A 19,149-nucleotide genomic window follows, 5' to 3' on the forward strand; every position below is an offset into this window, starting at 1 on the left:
TTAATATAATTGGTTATTTTCGAGTTCTGCTTGTTTTTATCATTAATCCCACCTTTCCGACTTATTTGGGGGTAGTAATATTTATACCGAGCATAATTCGTTATATGATCATCTGCTGTAAAGTTGTCTTGGAGAAAAGGTTAAGAATTTGACCGATATCGGCATATCTATGATTTGTGTGGTGGTAGCACGAAATCTATGAGAGTATAGAAGTTACTATTCTAAATCCAGTATGAAAGATACCAGGATTTTTAGAAAATCAAGAAGATGGTTTGTTTTTGTTTTCGGGTTTAGAATTTTTCTATTTCCGGAAATTGCCTTAAAACAATTTGGGAACTTGCCGATTCGTTTTGGAAGCTCAGAACCTATTTAAGCTCCTTTCATTCTATACTAACAAACCACACTACACCCCACCATCATCCCGCACCTTTCACTCCAAGCTTTTCCTTCTTTTTCCTCTAAACTTCGTTTTCAAAGATTCTACGAAGCGCTGCTGCTTCGTTAGAGCCTGACCTACTGCATTACACTTTCAGAAAGTTTACTCAGAGCGCGACCTGCGCCCTCTTTGAGCGCGACTCGCGCCCAAACAATGTAATTCCAAAAACCCACGAGCGTGACCCGCGACCAAAGCGAGAGCACCCGCGCCCTGCCATCTGTAAACACGGAAATTCCAATTTTCTGAGGGTCATTCCAGGATTTTTGGAACTGCTCAAAGAGTCATTGAGATGACATCTCCTATTGTCGTATTCTGAACAGTCTTTTCGAATCGTGTTGGGAACTAAGACCTATGGACATTGGTTCCGGCCATGATCCTGCGATTAGGATGGCGCCATCTACCGGTAAGTGATGACGATTCATATTCACCACAAACTTTACATCGCTTATTTCTACCCATTACCATAAATTCTATTGTAATCGGGATGGAGAACAAGAATTCTCCGTCATAGTCGATGACACGACACATAAATTCAATTAAAATGTGGTCGCTTTAGTTTCGTGGATTACCAATACCGATCCTGTTCACACATGGGCATATATGATCGATAATGCATACCTTTATGATTATACATATTTCCATGAGTATTATGGGGAGGGTATTTCGAGTAATGGACCAGGGGCTTATATAGCATTGCCCTTGGTAGCCTTTCCTAAAATGTAGGCACCACCATGTTATTCATCCCGATGAATATTTTGGGGAATGGCGCTTCATTTCTGCAAAACAATCTCGCTGGTGACATTTTCCTCGCTTTAGGCGAGGGACGTCGCCGATATGACATTCCCCGAAGTTTTAGTCGCTAGTCTTAAGAGAGCCCAAAAGCATGAGGCGTAAGTATCTTCTTATGCCTGTTTTGGTAAGCCGCATCTTAAGGTAGTTGTTTACGTATTCTTCGCACAATTCACAGATTGGAAAAGGGTTGAAGTCATGAGACCCACTAATTGGGTGGTTCGCTCATTGCGAATAATGACTTGGCCGGGATGGCAGGTGCAGCCTCATTTGGTCGCCCCATACATCCCATCAGACATAATAACACTTAAAAGGTTAGCATTAGTAGATGATAAATGGCGGCAAGCTTGGCAAGTTATAATGGACTGGCAGGATGCGAAGGAACCTCATCTCTTTAATGAGGAGGAGGATGTTTAAACGGGAGATAAGGTAAGTTTTTAAGTTTTGTTATTGTCTGCTTATGTCCCAAGCAATTTATTTCTGTTAACCCCATAATGGGTGGAACTCTTATAGAGTTGCATCAGTATTTTTATTTTCCCTATATTAGTATGTTCTAACCTTGTTTTGCAGATGTTCTCGAATTTCACGCGTTTCCATAGTCTTTTTTCTACCCTCTTTATTTAAATGCTTTGAGGACAAAGCATGCTTCTTGTTTTGGAGGGGGGGGGGCATAGAAACACGTGTAATTAAGGCATCTGTTAGGATATAGATATGTATAATATGCATTTTTTTTCAAGTTAAAATTTTCAAAAATATAAATAAATAAGCTTATGCTATACACTTAGGAATATTGGTATTGTTTTCTTTCTCTATGCTCTTAACAATTCAGAAGTCTGATGTAGCTTTTGCATCAGAATAATTGTTAGAAACTTAGGTTAATATGTAAGTAATAATCTTTGCATCTATCTATAAATATATTACTTGAGTATCTATATGTTAGTAGCGATTAAGTTTCAAATCTAGGCTAGAGTACTTATTCTACAAATCCTGTGAGAATATAGCCTAAAGCCTTATATGAGCGAAACATTTGAGAAATGACACAAGGGAGAAGTAAAATCCGGATAGAAAAATCACACGTCCACTTGCTTGATCACTATGCCGTATCCTAAGAGAGAATTTAGACCCTCTTTGGATCGATATAGCCAGAAATTCAAACCTATGAATTATTTTCCGCTAGTCGCCCCTCTGAGCCTTTCTTTAGCCTTTCATAACCCACAAATCCTTTACCCTGTTACAAAAACAAAACAAAATAAAAAATAAATAAAAAAAATGAACCTACCCAATTTAGAATAAGTCTGAGAATAGAATGAGGAAGAAAAAAGAAGAGAAAAACCGGTGTAAACAAAAGTTAGTTAATTCCTTCAGAAAAGAAGTTTCCATCCAAAGAAAAGAAAAATAAAAATAGAAATAAAATAAAAACTCCGAAAAAATAGAATAAAAGGAGTTAAAAGCCAAAGAAAAAGAAAAAAATATGGCTAAGGATGGAAACAAAGTGTAGAAGCAAAAGTAAATAACAAGGTTTTCTCAAAGTTACATAATATGAAGACTCTACTATCTCAGACTTGTCCTTCTGAATATCCATTTCCTTCCTTCTTAAACCATCTCCTAATCCCCACAACACCTAATAAAGACGTTGATAAATGCTAAAATTGAATAGTCTTACCTACGAAATAAAGCGATGAACTCTAAACGCAAGTAAAACTAAACTTAATCTTAATGCCAATATTTTTTATCAAAGATTCTACTCTCTCAAGTCTATGAGATATAGTGGAATAGAGTGATTCGTTCCACTCTTAGTCCTTCCGCATGCTATGTTCTCAAGTGTAAGTACTCTACTTAAGGTCTAATGAGAGATTTACAAAAAAGGCATCTAGACTACGATGCAACTACCCACCAAATGCAACTAGTCGACAATGGGAATAACTAAGGGAATGCTACGTTGATTGATTCCACCTTAACTCGACTTATCATCGAATCAACGTAGCATTCCCTTAGTTATTCCCATCGTCGACTAGTTGGATTTCGTGGGTAGTTGCATCGTAGTCTAGTTGCCTTTTTCGTAAATCTCTCATTAGACCTTAAGTAGAGTACTTACACTTGAGAACATAGCATGCGGAAGGACTAAGAGTGGAACGAATCACTCTACTCCACTATATCTCATAGACTTGAGAGTAGAATCTTTGATAAAAAATATAGGCATTAAGATTAAGTTTAGTTTTACTTGCGTTTAGAGTTCATCGCTTTATTTCGTAGGTAAGACTATTCAATTTTAGCATTTATCAAATGGCGCCGCTGCCATCTTAGTTTCACTTTCGTATTGTTTTCGTAGTGTTAGTACTGTTCTTAAAAGTCCCATTTCACCCACCCACCCTTGTTTGATTCATACTGTGGTTGTCCACTTCAGAGTTGAAAAATTTCGGGTAAAAATTACAATCGGCCGATGGCTTCCTTGAGCGAATTCTAACTCAAATGGACCTCGAAATACGACCGCCATTCAACTCGAATTCTAAAATACACCGAGCGACGGATCAAGGCTTCTATACGAAGCCAATTCCGCTTTACAAAAATTTTTCGTTTTCGGCGGTTTGATTCGAACTTTGATCTTTCATATTTTTCGTTCTAACCTCGCTATATACACCGAACAAGCGTAAACAAGACGCTATTCATAAAGCCGAAGCAAGGACGCAATCGTATTCCTTTCTTCCACACCTCGCGATCTCCTCGTTAGAGGTTTATACTAGTATATCGAATTGTTTGGAGTGTTGACGTGTTTAGCTAAGTTGGTCTTAGCCTTGTATGAGGTTAAGGTCCGGCCAACAAAAACACCGAACGTAAATACAACAACAACATCAACAATCAAGTCTATCTAGTATACCACACACTACACCTCTAGCTACTATTTCACATACACCACCGATATAATGGCGGAAGAAAGAGAGACTCCTCTCTCGACTTCTACAAAGCCTTGAGCGATAGCCCCAAATCTTGCATCGTTCTAGCAGACCACCAAATGAGGATTTCGAATCCCCCAAATATTTTTAATTTGTTACCCGCTTTTCATGGATTAGACCATGAAAAACCTTATCACATACGCGTAGGGATTGAACAAGTCCTAACAACATTCCACCATCCTACGGTTGGTAATTTAACAAATTAAATTAAGGGTATTCCCTTTCACCTTAGCCGATAAAGCGCCTTGGTTAACTGCCCAAACGCCTAATTCGTGGACTCGTGGGCTAAACTTGTTCACTATTTATGAAACATTTTTACCCCTAAAGACGGATGAGATGCTTTCCAAGATTCATTTCTTTCGACAAAAATCCTCATGAATCATTTTCGGAGGCTTGGAATCGCTTCACCGATCTCCTTATAGAGTGTCCACATCATAATTTAGCGAAAGACACGTTAGTTCGTGCCTTTTTCAAAGGACTTCTACACCACCATACGTAAGTCCTAGACATAATGAATGGGGTAGTTTCTTAAGTAAAGGAGCCTCGAGAGGCATATAAATTTTTGGAAGATCGACTAAGCGAAATAATAATTGGGGGGGGTGACGATTACTCCGCTCCGCTAGTTCTTCTTCAACAGCTAAGGCTACCAAGATGTTTGAGGTTAAATCAGATCCCGAGCTTAAAACTCTAATCAATCCCTCACAAAAAGGTAGAGGCCATTTCAGATACAACAAAAGCCAATCCCCGCATGAATGTAAACTCAAATCCATGTAGTTTCTGTTGAGCCCCGAGCATCCCGACTCACATCGGCCCTATTGCCTATGAATAGGCTTGTTCTATTAATAGTGAACCTAACCCTTGAGACAAAATCCCAACTTCGGTTGGAGAAATAACCAAAACGTCCACACCTCAAGCGGTACAATAACCAATATCTTAGGCCTACGCACGCAAATTTTAACCAAGCCCCACTACGACAAGGATTGTGGTCGGGGATTTTTAATAATTATAACAACCAAGTGCAACCTCGACAAGGTCAAGCACAAAGTCAAGGTAATTATAATAATTATAATGCTAATAGAGGTATCGTTCCGGTAAATAATAACTATCAAAATCCACCCATAAATAATTCACGTGAAATAGTTCCAGTCACACCACCCGTGACTACTACACCCACACAACCGGATCGTCTTGACACCTTCATACAAGTGAGCCAAAAACCTTTTCAAACCATGGCTCAATCTAACCAACAACTTCTACAATCAGTTAATAATTTAACCAAGCAGTTGGCTCAAGATAAAGCCCAACCCAAAGGTGTGTTTCCAGGTAACGAAATACCTAATCCTAAAACAACAAATACAGCCTTTGAGGTAACTGATAATACTAGTAATAAGTATGAAAATGTAGGTGAGCTAAAGGCCATCACCACTCTCCGTTCTGGCAGAGTGGTTGATAACAAAGTAACTATGCCTATAGTTACCCCCACCAAGAGTCCCTACACCGCTATATTACTAGATACCGAAATAGAAACTGAAGAGCCTACCACCGTAGAGGTACCAGGTTACAACAAAAAGCCTAAGAAACAGAAGCCACGGTTAAACACCCCAGGTAATACCATTGCTAAATATAGACAGAAAACCACCGCTTCCACAAAAATTAGCCATGTTAACTAGGGATACAAATTATGAGGAGATTAGGGATGTTTTTTTAAGAATCTAACTATAAACCTTCCCTTCCTCCGAAGCTATAAAAAGCTACCACACCATGCTAAGTTTCTTAAGGAATTGTGTACTACTAGGCGTAAGACCAATATACCAAAAGACGCTTTTTAACGAACAATTCCCAACTCTATCCTAACATAATGGAATTGTTAAGTACAAGGACCCCGGTCGCCCCATCGCATAATGCACCTTAGGAGATTCCTATAATGACGACCGCTATTAGACTTGGGGGCTAGTGTAAACTTACTCCCGCTTTTATTTGTATAGACAAATAGGTCTAGGCGAGATGCAACCCACTAGAATGACGTTGCAATTAATTGATCGGTCTATTAAGTATCCTAAGGGTGTCGTCGAAAATGTTCTGGTAAAAATTCAGGATTTTTACTATCCGGCTGATTTTGTCATCCTCGACACATAAGTCGTTAACGACTGGCATCCGATCATCTTAGTATGCCCTTTTCTCGGCAACCGCCAATGCGCCATTAATTGCCGCGATGGTTCAATGTCCATGTCTTTTGGCCATCTTGCTGTTGAAGTCAATGTTTTTAAAACAAAGACACAGTTACCCGATTCGTCAATAGATGGAGAGGTTAGCATGATCGAGAGCGTTGCTCGAAATTATTTCAACAACACGTTCTCTGATAATCATATGCCCAAATTTCTTTCCTTTGGAAGTTCAGACTCCAACATTTCCATCCCTACACTAGTCGATACACATATTACAGATGAGGATGAGATAGATGACTTTCTCAAAGATGTAGAGGACTATCATAGTAACGAGGATATGACCAATCTAGATGAGCAATTCGATGAGTTTCTTCGAGAAGGTGATGAATCACCCTATCAAGAACTACTTTGCACAACATCCACCTCGATTCCCCAACTTCCACCCTTTTCAAAGGAATCTCGAAGTTTGCACTCGATCCTTTTGTTTTCCCGCTACATAATTTTTAAATCCACCTAGTAAACAAATACTACGTAAGGACAAACCACTTGACACCTTCATTTTCAGAATTGAGACAGTCCCTACACACACAATGAATGAGTTTTGTGCTAAAACCACATTCTCATTGTTTACAGGCTGTCTTTCTACAACTTATCCATATCCACCATATTCTTCACAACCATTCACTTTTCCACACTTATTTACTAGAACACCCACTCATTCAAAAATGAAAAATAAGGTGCATGATAGGTTACATAATAGGGTTATCCGACTTCGCTTTCATTTCACTAGGTTAAGTCATAGGAAATCTTGGTGCTTGATTGTGTTTGGATATGTTTTCTGTGATATTTATTTATGGAATGATCCACAATTATTTCGGTTGTTGATATATGATAAACTGCATGTTCATACATACGTCTAGATAAAGTCTCGAGTATCTGACTATAAACGACTCAACTTTTGTGTTTGGTGCATTTCCTTTCATTTCCATATATTGGTGAGTGCACCATTAAGGTAACCGGGCCCTCCCTATGGAGTGTGTGGCTGTAAGTGCCGGATCCTAAGTCCACGTTTAAACATAATTCACGTTTTCCACTCTTGTATGTTTTCTCGGATTTTTTTGAGTCATGTTTCTCTATGGGGTGAATTATGTCTTTATTGTTTATTATTTTTATTTTTTAAAATTAAAAAAAAAATATATATATATATATATTAAAGAATAAGCATAGTGTAGACACCCCATTGTTGCACTCCAGGCATAATTCATTCACTATTTTGCCTTGAATTAAATTTGATCATATAAGGTGATTTGCTTTCTAGAGTCTTCTTTTCTATATCAAACTTCTTTCTTTTCATCTTCTTTTAGCGTCTTTAGACTCTCCTCATCATGTTCTAGCTATGGCTGAAGTTTCGTTGCTTTCTGAGTTTTGAGTTGAAAATAACCAAAATGCCCCCGTAACCCTTTGGAGCCCAAATCTCGTTTTTTCCACTCTTTCTTTGGATGAGATTATTTCATATTTGAATTCCCCTTGAAAAATCCTTCGAAATGAGTACAAGCTTGCCTAGGTTCCTTTTTGGATTTCGGAAACCCTAATCTTGCCCTATCCCGTTTCAGCCTGTTATGCGCACTGTTGAGTGCAACGTTTTTTTGGAGTAAGATTTCGACCCAAGGATATTTTTAAGAGTTCATGGACCTTCCTAATAGATTAATTAACAATTTTTGTGCAGAAGAGTTTGCCTAATTTTGACCTGGTCAAAGGGAATTTGCAGTGTTCATAAAATGGTCAAGATGGGCCTTTTTGGTTGGATTTGGACATATGCACATGGGCTGTGGATCCAGCTCGAGTTGGACCTTTTCATTAGGTTTTCTAGCCCATTTTCAAGCCTCCAAAAACCTAGAGAACCTTCCTTAATTGTTTGATTTGATTTGATCCCTAAAATCAAGAATATTCTAGAGAATATGCCATTTTGGAGCCAAGTTTGGAAACCCTGGATTATGGGCTCATTAAGGACGTGTAGGGCTTGATTTTTTGCCCTAATCCATCTGAAATATCCAAAGATCAAGGGCCAAGATCGCACCCCTTATCCCACCTCTTGAATCAAGGGCCAAATTTATGAGGTGCAACCAGAAAGAGATCAAGCCATTGGATTTTTCTTCATCAATACTCAGCCATTGGATCAAACTCATTACCATATTGAAATCCATCCCAAAAAGCTATAAATATGGGTCTCATTCACCCATAAAAAGAGAATCTAGAGCAAGCTAGAGCTAGGAATTCGGAGTTAATAATCTGGACCTAGTTATTCAGAGCTAATAGCCTTCTTTTCTTTAGTGTTCTTCATTTTTTCTTCTAGTTCTTCATTTTATCCTTCTTTTCTTCTTGTCGATCTTGGGTAGAAACTTTTTTTTCACCAAAAGTTGTTTTTTTCCTCAAATCACCTGTCTCAATCCAAAAATCACAATTGTCAATGCAAGATCAAGTTTATCATCAATCAATCAATCAATCTACAATCAAGTATGAGGCAATATTCCAAATCAGGTGACATCTTTCCTTTTCCTTTTATTTCCTTTTGCATTGCATATTAGGTTATCTTTTTTTCGTTTTATTATAGCATATAGTTATTAGTTTTTAATCCAACTTGGTAGATTAATTTTTCAAGCTTTCTTCGTTTGCCTATCTTAAACACGTTACACCTCAATAGAAGTAAGGCTGGTTTTTACCAGGCGATTGTGGGTGCCTAACACCTTCCCACATCATACCTTGACTCCCGAACCAAATAATCATCTAGTTTCGAGGGCTAGTCCTTCACATAGGTTTTACTCAACTTTTCCTTAATAAAGTTAGTGGCGACTCTAAAATCAATTGCATAGACCTAGGTACACATTTTTGTGCGTACAGGTTTTTGGCGACTCTGCTGGGGACATCCCTAGAGAGTCAGACTTACATTTTCGTTGAGGTGTTTCAGTTAAGATAGGAAAGAAGAAGGCTTATCCAGAAGCTAGTTGGAATAGAAGACCAGGGTTAAGGTTATCTCGTGCAACCATTAACTCGCTGATTCAAATGGAGGATCTACCAGACGGTTCTTCTCAAGAGTTATCGCTGCCACCTATATCTTCATCACAGATGTATGTGCCACAAGGAAGTTCTCCACCAGCACCTCCATCTGAGGGACAAATTTTATCAGCGAACATTCGAGGTCCACATACATGTAATTCGGGTGAATCGTCAATCCCTACCAGTCAAGAGGAATTGATGGAGAAGGCGATGGAAAAGATGTTTCTCAAGATGATGTCAAAATTTGCAATAACTCCAAGTCCGGGTCAACCACAACAACCAGGTATCACACTACCCCCCATGGTTAGTCCTAACTCTACCATTCTACCAACCTCATTACCTACTCCGTATGCGACACATAGATCAACCCAATTACATGTTCCTATGTCAACCCATACTCCGTCCCAATTTTTTCCTCAGGATAACACAACCTACATGCCTCAACCATCCACTCATCAAACTTTTCAAAGCCCAAACCAAATTCCAGCTCCAACCATGATGTCCAACCCATTTATGTTACCAACCCCAACCTATTTTCCACAAACTCCACAACCACTATTCTACACGAACCCCCAATACCAAGTGCAAAATCCAATCCAACCACCGGTTGACCCCGTAATGGAGGAGATTAAGAAATTGAAAGAAGCAATGACCAAGATGAAAGGTGAAGACCTGGACCTTGATAATCTATGTCCATATCCACAGATCAGAGTACCACATGGATTCGAATTTCCAAAGATGGAGCGATATGAGGGAACCGGTTGTCCAAAGGCTCACATTCGTATGTATGCAAGTTATCTACAACCGATGGGAATCGGGCCAGAACTAATGGTTCAACTATTCCAGAGGAGTCTTAAGGGTGCAGCCCTTACTTGTTGGATGAATACTGAAACGCAAAAAATCAAGACTTGGCATGAACTGGTAAACGCTTTCGTAGCTCACTTCTCTTACAACACTGATATCCAAATGGGCCGAAGGCAACTTGAAGCTTTGAAGCAAGGTCTGAATGAAAGTTTTACAGAGTACATTACAAGATGGAGGACAAAAGCGGCCCAAATCATTGATAGGCCCACGGAACAGGAGCAAATTAGGATGGTTATGAAGAGTTTGAACCAAGAGTATGCGACCAGGCTAAGTGCCAGTTATCATCCGACATATCAAGCCTTAGTTGCACTGGATCACAAATAGAAGATGGGTTATCATCTGGCAATATTTCTCCCGTCAGCTCAATATCTACAGGATCTAACCCACAGAAGAAGAAGCCTCCCACTATAACGGTGAACAACAAAGAAGCCAATGTGGTTGCTGCACAAGTTCAACCTCAGCCACATACGCAAATTCAGTCAGAAGTGACAACTCATCCTTTTTCCCATCAAGTCGGGTTTCCCAAGACAAAGAAGAGGCAGGGGTTTTCCCAGCAAATGCAGACAGTTCACAGAATTGGGCTTCCCATTACAAGTTGTATTGAGGGCTTTAGTCCAACAGGGCTTGATTACGTTAATGCACCCGAGGCCTCCTCCAAATCCGGTGCCATTCTGGTATGACGCTTCAAAACATTGTGACTTCCATCAGGCTCCAGGTCACACGACAGAGAGGCGCATGCTCCTTAAACATCTTATCCAAAACTTAATTGATGAGGGTAAGATAGATGCGTCCAGCCTCGGCACTCCCAATATATCGACAAATCCACTACCAATGCATAATGGAAGAGTTAATACCTTGAAGCCGCCAAAGAAGGATCCGCATCATTCCTCATTCGATCGTATGGACATCCAATGTTAACACCACAAGGCCGATTAATCTTCAAGATGCAAATGGGAAGATGCATGGAGCAAACAAAGCCTAGAGGTATCCAATTAAATGAGGTGGTAGCACCATTTCTTCATACTCCACAGATTCAAAAGCCGTTCAAGTTGACTAGAGAGCACCTGGAATCCGTTATGATGCAGAGGCCCATTACAAAATGGGTAGATCCTTGGAATACATCTCAATTTACGGCATCACAAGTGGGGTCAGAACCTCAAGGACCTTTGATTCGCCAGAATCCAACTCAGCAGCAGGTGATCCAAACTCCGATCATAATCCCAAAGGTCCAGTTCGTGCCAGCCAAGAGTCACGATACCGAGGAGGTTCTAGGGAAGAAGTTAATTGAGCCCGAGAAAAGTACAGATGACTCAACAATCTCACTACATCAGTTGAAGCAATTAGAACCTAGTTTGGCAGAGGAATGTGTTGAGACTCACGGTTTGATAAGAGGAGGAAGGATATACAAGCCACCACACTTACAGAAGGATCAGGTCTTGGCCCAACAGCCTGACCCGCCTACCCGCCATCGAACCGTAAAAGCAAGAGGGTAATGAAGTAATCCAACAATTGCAGAAAAAACAAGTCCAATATTTCCATATGGGGCTTACTCATGGCGCCACCCCCAACATAGGCAAGCAGTTCTTCAAACCTTGAACCAAGCTCATGTTCCAGCTTCCATCCAGCCGAACGATTTGGCGCGTACCATCGCTTCCCTCAGGAAGACAAACTCCACAACATTTTCTGATGATGATCTGACCCACCAGATGGTATAACCCACACAAAAGCATTAACTATTACGGTGCATTGCAACAACCATAAGGTACCATTTGTACTGATTGACAATGGATCCGGTTTGAATATCTGTCCAGTCAATTCTCTTCACGAAAAGCCATTGGAATCATGCCTGAAGACTTCACTTTCACTAAGGATACAGCAAGAGCAGTTCATGGGTTTGATAATCAGAGAAGAGAAGTCCTTGGAGAGTTTACAACCGACGTCCAAATAGGTCCAGTCACGTTCAAAGTCACATTCTTGGCTATGGACATCGAGGCTAATTACAATTTCCTTTTGGGCAGACCATGGTTACACCAGGCCGGCGCAATTCCCTCTACACTTCACAGAAAGCTTAAGTTCTTATGGCAAGGGAAGATTATCTGCATTACTAGTGATTCAGATGTAAGGTAATACCAATGATTGAAGGAAAGTGTAACTACACTGAGGAACCATTAGGGATTGTGGAGTTTAGAGCACCCGACAAGGAGAAGCTCCCTACCCCGTTTTGCAATGGAAATCCCAAGACGACTCAGTTGTTCCGTGAGCAGAACTATTTTCTAGGACTTGGATTAGGAAAAAACCAAAACGGCACTTTAGAACCGCTGCAGATTCCTAGTCAAGATGATCGAAAAGGACTAGGCTATACTGAGGAGGTTGTGGAAGGACTGGCAGAATTGTTTATCGATTCTAACGCCACGGTGAATTATCTCAGATTGGCTCTACCTGATCTAGGGGCAGAGATTGAGGCTATTATTGATTCCAATATATTTTGGGGCGAAGACGACGACCCAGATCCAAACTCAGAAGTCACTATTTCAGAGCCATATGTTAATTCCTATTCAGGATATCGCCAACTTAGGTTGGATCATGAGGCTAGACAGTTTAATTGGATAAATGAGGTTGGATCGACATCCTCCTCTTCAGGTATGGACTATACTCCATCTTTTACTTTGGCCAGTTTCCCCGGGTTAGATGCTGACCCAGGAGACGAGACTGTCACTCCTTATCATGTCCAGTGGGACCCTCAGACCATACTTGATTTGGATGATTTGTTGAATATGGAATCTATTGTTGACCTAGTTCCAATGTATGTTGAGAACATGCCACTTTCTGACTCCCAAACGCAATATGAGATTTGGGAAAGGTTTTTAGAGACCTTAGATTCTGATGAGGATCCATTCATTGATGGAGACTATGATGATTGGGGAACGCAAGTCATTATTGATCCAATCCTCAGCCATCATATTGCTCCGGTTAAGCCATCGGATGAGTCCGATAGGGCTCAAAGGCCGTGAAACCTTTTTCTAACCCTTTTTGTATATAGTAATATTTCAAAAAATCCAAAAAAATCAAATATTTCAAAAAATCCAAAAAAATCAAATATTTCAAAAATCTAAAAAAATCCAGATATTTCAAAAAACAAAAAAATTAAAAAATTTCAAAAATACAAAAAATCAAAAAAGTTTGCAAAATCCCACAGAATATAATTTACCCACTTGCCTTAGTGCAAGATGATTGAATGACTTGTGTAGATTATTATGATCCCCTCCCCCCGATGATGAAGAAGGAATGGACAATGAAGCTGCTGAGTCCATTTTTTCTCATGAGCAGTCTGAGGATTGACAGACGATAGTCATTGTGAAGACAAAGATCATCAACCTTGTCACCACAGATGAACCACGTTATGTGCAGATTGGTATAACCTTGATCCCCTCTGAGCGTTGAAGCCTGATCAAATTATTGAAGGAATCCATAGAAGTGTTGATCATACCTATGACAATCTATTGTCTTAAGGTGGTAGATGATTTTCATTGTTCGAAGATGAGAGAATCACTCACCGAGAAGAAGAAATTGAGGAGGAAGAAAGTTCAGCGGTTATGTTTGAGAAGATTTTTCAAATGTCTAAGATCACCAACATCAACATCAGCATTCAGCATTATGCATTTACCCTTGTGGAGAGGGCAAAGCTCCACAACATCATTTGATCAACTACCCTACTGAAGAAGGGGAATGTTCTGCATTCCATCAATCAACGGCTACTTAGCCAATCAACCAACCAGCTACCCTACCGTGGAGAGGGCAAACTCCATATTGCATCATTAGCGTCCATTTGCATCCATTGAAGACATGAGAGCTATCTATCAAAGAAGTCAGCTGACTCGAATCTGATTACATCAACAAGCGGAATGCTAAGAGGAGTTCATCTACGATCAAAATTTTTGAGAGCCGAGATATATGAAGGAGGGCATTGATGTTCTACAGGGACTTAGATACCAATGGAGACAGATTGTTGAAGTAAAGCTGAGCAAGCGAATCCAGACTAGAGTGGAATCAATGAACCAGAAAGTTCGAACCTAACAGTGAATGTCCATTCACTATGAAGATTCTACATGGAAAATCCTACCAATGCCGACCAATTAAAGAGGTACTACTTTTTACCCAACTTTGTTTATTTTAAGACGAAGAGTATAGTGGAAATCGTAGAGAAACGATGGAACAGGCCATCTTTGATCGTTTTTATTTTAGCCTCATAAGCCCACCTAATGTCATATGCTACCATTAGAAGCCCATTTGAGCCTTAGCCTATTCTTTTATTTCCCACAATACAAGCCCATATCCTTTAGGAAGCCTAATAAATCTTTAGCCTACCCATAGATCACCCATACCTATTTTTATAGACCTTGTCATATTCCCGGGGCATCATTCCATCCATCCATCTTTGATCACGAAACAATTATCCCCATGTTATTTATCCCAAGGAGTTGTTGAAAAAAATCCTAATGCAAGGGTAAAACCGTCATAGCTCCAAATGCTATGCTTAGAGTTGCACAAAATGATCGATACTGTTCCAAAATGGAAAACCTAAACAAGGGGCAGCGTCATTTAAGATTTGGGATCCTTATCATCATCTCACCACTATCATTCCAATTACTCCCCCCTTTATATGACAAGTTCTACTCCAAAAATAATTTTTTGATCCTATCCCTTCTTTCTGAACCCATCACCTAAGCTTACATTATAGTCCTATGAAAGTCCACTCTTGATCTCTAAGTCCACTATATCTCCTAGTTGAGAAAAAAAAAAAAAAAAAAAAAAAAAAAAAAATGGAAAGCATTGGAGGATTCACTACTAGTGATTGCAATGTATGAGGAAGTTGTCTCCAGAAGATTGGTCCTATGCTTTATGCTCTATCTGTTTTGGAAGAAAGTTTTTGGGTGTCGTTCAGTACGTTGTGAAGGTCAAGCAATCAAAGGGACAAGAATATCATCTACTTCATAGGTGCCAAGTTTGATCGTACTTCTATCCTATGGTCGTCTTCATGCTCATCTTCTTGTCGGTAATTCATTCCCCCACCTTCATTTGTTATTCAATCATTTGTGGTATTTCTTGTTCTATGGATAAAAAACTGTTTTGTTTTCCATTGTTTTCAAAATGAATTTTAGAAAAAAAAAAAAAAAAAAAATGATTTGTTTTCAAAAACTTGGTTTACTTTGGATGGCTTATGATGAAAAATCTAGGATTTCGAGCATGTAGAAAATTTTGAAGCCAATATTCCTAACTAAACCATGTACTTGTTTTACTAACATAGCATGCATACACCACAATCTTTCTAACTATTCACGCTAACATAGTTGCATTGTTTTCATGCATATCATGTATATTTCACTCCATTGTAATATGTGCAGTGAGAAATAAATTGTCTAACCTTTGCCGAGGAAGTGTCTCCAAGATTTATAATTGCTAAATGCCAAGAACACGTGAGAGCAAGGCTGCCATTGGTCAATAAGATAAGTGAGATTCCATTATAGATTGCCCCAAAGAATCACTGTTAGTTCGAAAAGAAAAAGAAAAAAATGCGTTACCATAGCATGGCGTGGTTTGTACTGTGTGGCGTGCCATCGCTTCTTCTCTCCTGGACATCTAAGGTACGGCTCTCCCATTCTTCACTGGACGGTGGCAAGGGTATGTTTATTCCTCCTTTGGTCCTGTTTATAATCTTTATATAGGTTTGGTTGGACCGTCCAATTAGAAAGTACACGTGACTATGTTTGTTTAAGAAGTCGGTGGATTTTGTTTCCAAAAGAAAACTGTTCGTTTGGGTTTCAGAAACAAATGATTTGATTTTGAGAAAAGACAAAACTATTTGACTCTTCAAAGATTCCTTCCTTTTAAACCAACAACTGTTTCCCAAAAGAATGATTCGGTGCAAGCACCAGAATTGGAAGTCGGTGCCCCTTACCTTTTTTATCATTCGGTCCTGTTCAACCAGTTTTGGACCGGTTTGATCCAGTTGGCCCAGGTTGACCCGGTTGGTCTAGACTGACCCGGGTTTGAACTGTTTGACCCGGTTTTCACCAATTGACCCGGTTTTGACCAGTTTTGACAGTTGACCAAGTTTGACCAAAAAAAAAAAAAAAAAAATCCAAAAACTTTTCAAAAATAAAAAAATGATGAATATTAGTACCATGGGGTTCTTACCCTCCAGTATGAGAAAATATTCATCAAGTTTTGTTTTTCACCGCACTATTGGTAACCACTTGATCATTAATATCATTTCGGTAATTCCATTTGTGCAACATTAAAATTGTTCGCGAGAACAATGTCGGTTTTAACGACAAGTTTTCACGGATGGATCAGCCTGAACTCATAGTGACAGTCTTTTCCAACCCAAGTATACTTGAACGTAATTGATTGATTGATTGATTGAACTTGAATATCATCATCCCCAGCATCCATCTTTCATCTCCAGCACATCTCTTGTCTTCCCCAGCAGTGTTTGTCTGTGTCTTCGTCCATCTTCTTTAGAATCTTCCATCTCCAGTGGATCTTCTTGTTCTCCCCGGTGAGTCTTTCGTCAGTATTTGGTTATCACCATTATATGAGAATATTTAATCTAAGTCAAAATCATGAATGAATTGATCTATCCATTTAATTTCACCAGTTTTCTAAAATGAATTTGAAAAATATCAGATTTCAAAAAAAAAAATTTGTCCCTTGATTTCAAAAAAGTTGTTCATCATTTTCAGAAAATATTTTTCAATCAACCAATATCATGTTACGCGGTGTAAGTCCGTCCGATGCTTCCGCTAGCATTGATATTTTGTCTTGTGGTATAAGTCCGTCCGATGCTTCCACATATAATCCAGTCACCATGTTGCGTGGTATAAGTCCGTTCGATGCATCCACCAACATACAATCAGTTTTAAGCCCTCACAAACAACTTGAAAAAAAATCAAGGATTTCAAATATCCAGGGAAATGCCCTCTTTCAAAAATATTTTTCAAATGAATTTTCAAAAATTGCATGAGATCTTTTGGCTGGAGCTTGGCAAAAATGGTTTGTCTCCATGGCTTTGCCGTTCAGTTGCAAGCAACCTCCGCCAAAGAGGGGCAACTGTAGACACCCCATTTTTGCACTCCAGGCATAATTCATTCACGATTTTGCCTTGAATTAAATTTGATCATATAAGGTGATTTACTTTCTAGAGTCTTCTTTTCTATATCAAACTTCTTTCTTTTCATCTTCTTTTAGCGTCTTTAGACTCTCCTCATCATGTTCTAGCTATGGCTGAAGTTTCGTTGCTTTCAGAGTTTTGAGTTGAAAATGACCAAAATGCCCCCGTAACCCTTTGGAGCCCAAATCTCGTTTTTTCCACTCTTTCTTTGGATGAGATTATTTCATATTTGAATTCCCCTTGAAAAATCCTTCGAAATGAGTACAAGCTTGCCTAGGTTCCTTTTGGATTTCGAAACCCTAATCTTTGCCTCTATCCCGCTTTATTAGTATATGACCGTTGAGTGCAACGTTTTTTGGAGTAAGATTTCGACCCAAGGATATTTTTAAGAGTTCATGGACCTTCCTAATGGATTAATTAACAATTTTTGTGAAGAAGAGTTTGCCTAATTTTGACCTGGTCAAAGGGAATTTGCAGTGTTCATAAAATGGTCAAGATGGGCCTTTTTGGTTGGATTTGGACATATGCACATGGGCTGTGGATCCAGCTCGAGTTGGACCTTTTCATTAGGTTTTCTAGCCCATTTTCAAGCCTCTAAAAACCTAGAGAACCTTCCTTAATTGTTTGATTTGATTTGATTCCTAAAATCAAGAATATTCTAGAGAATATGCCATTTTGGAGCCAAGTTTGGAAACCCTGGATTATGGGCTCATTAAGGACGTGTAGGGCTTGATTTTTTGCCCTAATCCATCTGAAATATCCAAAGATCAAGGGCCAAGATCGCACCCCTTATCCCACCTCTTGAATCAAGGGCCAGATTTAGGAGGTGCAACTAGAAAGAGATCAAGCCATTGGATTTTTCTTCATCAATACTCAGCCATTGGATCAAACTCATTACCATATTGAAATCCATCCCAAAAAGCTATAAATATGGGTCTCATTCACCCATAAAAAGAGAATCTAGAGCAAGCTAGAGCTAGGAATTCGGAGTTAATAATCTGGACCTAGTTATTCAGAGCTAATAGCCTTCTTTTCTTTAGTGTTCTTCATTTTTTCTTCTAATTCTTCATTTTATCCTTCTTTTCTTCTTGTCGATCTTGAGTAGAAACTTCTTTTCACCAAAAGTTGTTTTTTTCCTCAAATCACCTGTTTCAATCCAAAAATCACAATTGTCAATGCAAGATCAAGTTTATCATCAATCAATCAATCAATCTACAATCAAGTATGAGGCAATATTCCAAATCAGGTGACATCTTTCCTTTTCCTTTTATTTCCTTTAGCATTGCATATTAGGTTATCTTTTTTTAGTTTTATTATAGCATATAGTTATTAGTTTTTAATCCAACTTGGTAGATTAATTTTTCAAGCTTTCTTCATTTGCCTATCTTAAACACGTTACACCTCAATAGAAGTAAGGCTGGTTTTTACCAGGCGATTGTGGGTGCCTAACACCTTCCCACATCGTACCTTGACTCCCGAACCAAATAATCATCTAGTTTCGAGGGCTAGTCCTTCACATAGGTTTTACTCAACTTTTCCTTAATAAAGTTAGTGGCGACTCTAAAATCAATTGCATAGACCTAGGTACACATTTTTGTGCGTACACATAGTAACCTAGGAAGTCTCGGGAATCTGACTTTAAAAGACCCACTGCTAAAAACAAATTTTCTAAGCTTCGTTGTAAAAATTTGTTTGGGGGTGGGGTGTTCGTGTTTCCAT

At 39.2% G+C, this 19,149-nt stretch overlaps 1 long non-coding RNA gene across 2 annotated transcripts; it reads right to left on the reverse strand.

Annotated features, from left to right (window-relative positions):
* Positions 1 to 2,186: 2,186 nt before the first annotated feature.
* On the reverse strand, positions 2,187 to 16,214 carry LOC147514328 (uncharacterized). 2 transcript variants are annotated; one of them, XR_015213181.1, is made up of 3 exons: positions 15,839 to 16,214; positions 15,682 to 15,745; positions 2,187 to 2,453 (listed from the first exon to the last, which is right to left on the reverse strand). It is a non-coding gene; the product is annotated as an uncharacterized LOC147514328 (long non-coding RNA). The 2 variants fall into 2 exon arrangements; XR_015213180.1 differs by lacking the exon at positions 2,187 to 2,453 and adding an exon at positions 8,486 to 8,779 and having other exon boundaries at positions 15,839 to 16,212.
* Positions 16,215 to 19,149: the final 2,935 nt, after the last annotated feature.

Source organism: Coptis chinensis, chromosome 2, assembly GCF_015680905.1.
Source record: "Coptis chinensis isolate HL-2020 chromosome 2, ASM1568090v1, whole genome shotgun sequence".
Classification (NCBI taxonomy): domain Eukaryota; kingdom Viridiplantae; phylum Streptophyta; class Magnoliopsida; order Ranunculales; family Ranunculaceae; genus Coptis; species Coptis chinensis.